Source organism: Mustela nigripes, chromosome 10 (genome assembly GCF_022355385.1).
Source record: "Mustela nigripes isolate SB6536 chromosome 10, MUSNIG.SB6536, whole genome shotgun sequence".
NCBI classification, from domain to species: domain Eukaryota; kingdom Metazoa; phylum Chordata; class Mammalia; order Carnivora; family Mustelidae; genus Mustela; species Mustela nigripes.
Window position 1 is genome coordinate 4,623,670 of NC_081566.1, and position 5,606 is coordinate 4,629,275.

General features: G+C 37.6%; 1 long non-coding RNA gene across 1 annotated transcript in view; it reads left to right on the forward strand.

The window, feature by feature from the left end:
- Positions 1-3,688, forward strand: part of LOC132026046 (uncharacterized) — a 261,018-nt gene extending 257,330 nt beyond the window's left edge. Inside the window, exon 3 of the long non-coding RNA XR_009406746.1 lies at positions 3,168-3,688. This is a non-coding gene — a long non-coding RNA (uncharacterized LOC132026046). The remainder of the gene's footprint in view (positions 1-3,167) is intronic.
- Positions 3,689-5,606: the final 1,918 nt, after the last annotated feature.

The window sequence follows — 5,606 nt, forward strand, 5'->3', positions numbered from 1 at the left end:
AAAGGTCATGATCCCAGCGTCCTGGGATCGAGTCCCGCATCGGGCTCCTTGCTCCGCAGGGAGCCTGCTTCTCCCTCTGACTCTGCCTTCCACTCTGTCTGCCTGTGCTCGTGTTCACTCCCTCTCTCTCTGACAAATAAATAAATAAAATCTTTAAAAAAAAAAAAAAAGAATTTTAAAATGGATCTTTTGTATGATTCCACAAATCCACTTCAGGATATTTATTCAAAGATACAAAATCATTATCTCAAAATAATGTATGTAACACCATTGCAGCATTATTTACAATAGCCAAGATACAGAAGCAACCCAAGTGTCCATCCATAGATGAATGGATAAAGAAGAGAGGGTATACGTATACAATGGAATATTACTCAGCCATAAAAAAGGAAATCTTGTCATTTGCAACAACATGGATGGATCTGGAGTGTATAATGCTAAGTGAAATAAGTCAGAGAAAGACAAATACCATATCACTTCACTCATGTGTATGTAGAATTTAAAAAACAAAACAAATGAACAAAGGGAAAAAAGAGATTTAAAAAACACACTTTTATTTTTTTATTTTTATTTTTTTTAAAGATTTTATTTATTTATTTGCCAGAGATCACAAGTAGGCAGAGAGGCAGGCAGAGAGATGGAGAAGAGGAAGCAGGCTCCCCGCTGAGCAGAGAGCTGGATGTGGGACTTGATCCCAGGACCCTGAGATCATGACCTGAGCCAAAGGCAGGGGCTTTTCTCACTGAGCCATCCCAGCACCCCAAAACAGACTTCTTTTTAAAATTTTTAATTTTTTAAAAAACATATAATGTATTTTTATCCCCAGGGGTACAGGTCTGTGAATCACCAGGTTTATACATTTCACAGCACTCACCATAGCACATACACTCCCCAATGTCCGTATCCCCACCACCCTTTCCTGACCCTCCTCCCCCAGCAACCCTCAGTCTGTTTTTTGAGATTGGGTCTTTTATTGTTTGTCTTTCTCCCACTCCCATCTTCTTTCATTTTTACTTTTCCTACCCCCTAAACGCCCCATGTTGCATCTTTACTTCCTCGTATCAGGGAGATCATATGATAGTTGTCTTTCTCTGATTATTTCACTAAGCATAATACTCTCTAGTTCCATTCCCGTCATCTCAAATTGCAGGATTTCATTTCTTTTGATGGCTGCATAGTATTCCATTTTGTGTGTGTGTGTGTGTGTGTGTGTGTGTGTGTAACATCTTCTTTATCCATTCATCTGTTGACGGACATCTAGGTTCTTTACATAGGTTGGCTATTGTGGACGTCGCTACCATAAACATTCAGGTGCGCGTGCCCCTTTGGAGCACCACGTTTGTATCTTTAGGGTATATACCCAGTATATACCCTAAAGTCATAGGGTAGCTGGGTCATAGGGTAGCTCTATTTTCAGTTTTTTGAGGAACATCCATGCTGTTTTCCAGAGTGGTTGCACCAGCTTGCATTCCCACCCACAGTGTAGGAGGGTTCCCCTTTCTCCGCTTCCTCGCCAGCATCTGTCATTTCCTGACTTGTTAATTTTAGCCATTTTGACTGGTGTGAGGTGGTATCTCATTGTGGTTTTGATTTGTATTTCCCTGTGTATTTTTTCATGTGTCTGTTGGCCATCTGGATGTCTTCTTTGCAGAAATATCTGTTCATGTCCTCTGCCCATTTCTTGATTGGGTTATTTGTTCTTTGGTTGTTGAGTTTGTTAAGCTCTTTATAGATTTTGGATACTAGCTCTTTATCTGATATGTCATTTGCAAATATCTTCTCCCATTCCATCAGTTATCTTTTGGTTTTTTAACTGTTTCCTTTGCTGTGCAAAAGCTTTTGGTCTTGATGGAATCCCAATAGTTCATTTTTGCCCTTGCTTCTGTTGCCTTTGGCAATGTTCCTAGGAAGAAGTTGCTGCAGCTGAGGTCAAAGAGGTTGCTGCCTGTGTTCTTCTCAAGGATTTTGATGGCTTCCTTTCTCACATTGAGGTCCTTCATCCATTTTGAGTCTATTTTTGTGTGTGGTGTAAGGAAATGGTCCAGTTTCATTTTTCTGCATGTGACTGTCCAGTTTTCCCAACACCATTTGTTGAAGAGGCTGTCTTTTTTCCATTGGACATTCCTTCCTGCTTTGTTGAAGATTAGTTGACCATAGAGTTGAGGGTCTATTTCTGGGCTCTCTATTCTGTTCCATTGATCTATGTGTCTGTTTTTATGCCAGTACCATACTGTCTTGATGATGACAGCTTTGTAATAGAGCTTGAAGTCTGGAATTGTGATGCCACCAACTTTGGCTTTCTTTTTCAACATTCCTCTGGCTATTCAAGATCTTTTCTGATTCCATATAAATTTTAGGGTTATTTGTTCTATTTCTTTGAAAAAACTGGATGGGATCTTGATAGAGATTGCATTAAATGTGTAGATTGCTTTAGGTAACATAGACATTTTCACAATATTTGTTCTTCTAATCCATGAGCATTGAACATTTTTCCATTTCTTTGTGTCTTCCTCAATTTCTTTCATGAGTACTTTATAGTTTTCTGAGTATAGATTCTTTGCCTCTCTGGTTAGGTTTATTCCTAGGTATCTTATGGTTTGGGGTGCAATTAAAAATGGGATTGACTCCTTAATTTCTCTTTCTTCTGTCTTGTTATTGGTGTAAAGAAATGCAACTGATTTCTGTGCATTGATTTTATATCCTGACACTTCACTGAATTCCTGTACAAGTTCTAACAGCCAAAACCAGACTTTTAAACATAAAGAACAAACTCTCAGTTGCCAGAGGAGATGTGGGTGGGGGGATGGATGAAATAGGTGAAGGGGCTTAAGAGCACTGAGTCATGTATAAAACTGTTGAACACCTGAAACTAATTAAATATGTTGTATTATGTACGTAATTAATATGTTACATACATTTAATTACATATAATTATATGTATAATATATAATTATATAAAATATATAATTACATATAATTATATGTAATTATTACATTTAATTATTATGTACAATTAATATGTTACACATGTAGTTAATAATTACATATGTAATTAATGTGTCATACACCTGAAACTAATTAAATACTACATGTTAATTATTCTTGGTTTTTATTTATTTATTTTTATTTATTTATTTTTTTAAGATTTTATTTTATTCATTTGACAGAGAGAGATCACAAGTAGGCAGAGAGGCAGAGAGAGAGAGGAGGAAGCAGGCTCCCCGCTGAGCAGAGAGCCCGACGCGGGACTCGATCCCAGGACCCCGAGATCATGACCCGAGCCGAAGGCAGCGGCTTAACCCACTGAGCCACCCAGGCGCCCCAATTCTTGGTTTTTAAAAAAAGAAAAGAAAAGAAAAAAAACCCTGAATTGTCTTGGAATACTAGACCTGTTTTAGTGTTTTAATTCATTGCTTGCCATGCTTGAAATACCACTTAGCTATAAAGCTGGGTGTTCTTCTAGTAGCTACAGAGTATATCCTCACTAAGGGGGACACTGCCATGATTCATTTGTTGTACGTACACTTTGAAAGAAATAAAGATGTGTGTAAATAATAAATAAAAGCTGAAGTTCTACCCTTCTTACAGAGTTCCTCAGAACCTAGAACGTCCCTGAGATGAGAATATTTGCCCTTCCCAAATTCAGCTTCCCCACATGTAACTCCTTGTTCATTACATTATTTTTTTTGGTAATACAAACTTTGTTCAGGGTTAATTTGAATTAGAGACCAAACAAAATAAAACTTAACCTTGTCTTTTTTTTTTTAAATTAAAGATGTTTATATAATTAACATGCAAAAAAAATGTGAAACAATACAACTTCAGGCGGCAAAATGAACATGGGAATTATGTAGGTTAAGTACTTAGTCAACTATGAAATGGCATAACTTGTCATCAAGTCTTAATTTATGATACATGACATTCTGTTGTGAAATGCAGCTACGTATTAAGGAAATTTTTCCTGGAATCAGAAGTGCTTACTGGTGACAATATTTATAAATGTGTGCCAGTTGTCTGAGCAGAAATGGTGTTTCCTGATCAGGAATAACCATTTGGAATTGGAGGTCTAGCCAGACATGATGTTGCTTATCATTTTGAAGACAGAGCTGAAAAGCTACAGGACGAGTTTTATGAAAAAGCAAAATCATTTGGAGTATTTCTTATTGAAACTAATGGAAACACCATCTTATTTGTGTTGTGTTTTGCCATTACTAAGGAACATTTTGAAGAGACAGAAGAGGCCCTGGAGAGATACCACCCCTAGGAATCCCGAAAGACTGAGTACAAACTACTCAAAAATATTAAGTGTGTGATTTGAGATGGTACTCCTATGAGTACAGTTGGTTCTTGGTGGTAACATGATTGCAGGGAAACAAATCCAGAGTGTACTGCTTTACAAGGACCTGGAACTCTAAAATCTGTCTTCTACATTGCTCAGAGAAATCATGTTGGGTTGGAAAATTTTAAGTCTTACCATTTGGATGTGATTATTGGCTCTAATAAGCCCAAATATGCTGCTGTGCTAGAACCAAAGAGAGTGTACCCTGTTACTTAGATGAACAGAAAGGTCAACACCTACCTAATCTGCTGTAGAACATACAGATAGGGTGGCTTTGTTATTCACTAAATGGTGATGAAGACCTTTTTTGATCTGTTGGAGAAAAAAACTGATTTGTTCATGTTAATCAAAGGGAAATTCTAGGTATTACTTACAGGAAGGGTTAGATCAAACAGTGTGGAGGTTCTTCAAGATGTTAAGAATAGAGCTACCCTCTGACCCAGCAACTCCTGAGTATTTGCCCCAAAGATACAGATGCAGTGAAAAGAAGGGGCACTAGCACCCCAGTGTTCATAGCAGCAATGTCCACAATAGCCAAACTGTGGAAGGAGTCAAGATGCCCTTCACCAGATGAATGGATAAAGAAGATGTGGTCCATATATGCAATGGAATATTCCCTAGCTATGAATAACTACCATTTGCATTGACATGAACAGAACTGGAGGGATTATGTTAACTGAAGTAAGACAAGCAAAGAAAGACAATTATCAGATGGTTTCGTTCATATGTGGAACATAAGCAATAGCATGGAGGACCATAGGGGAAGGAAGGGAAATCCAAAGGGGGAGAAATCAGAAAGGGAGATGAACCATGAGAAACTATGGACCCTGAGAAACAATCTGGGGGTTTCAGAGAGGAGGGGGAGGGGGTAACAGGGTGACGGGTATTGAGCGGGAGCGCATGCTGTGATGAGCACTGGGTGTCATACTTATCTAATGAATGACTGAACACTGAAAAAATCAAAGATTACATTTCATATATTAATAGGAATGTCTAGGAAAAAGTACTATAGTTTTGGAAAATATATCAGTGGTTTCCAAGGGATTAGCAAAGAGGGAAGGATATTGACTGCAAAGGGGCATGAGAAAACTTTCTGGGGTGATGGACATGTTGTATATCTAGATTGTAATGACAGTTATATGACTATATATTTGTCAAAACCATTAAAATATACACTTGAAAAAACTTGGCCCTTTTGTTCAAAATGTTCAACATTTTGATTGTAACTTTTGATTGTAACATGTAATTATTTTAAATATTTACCTTC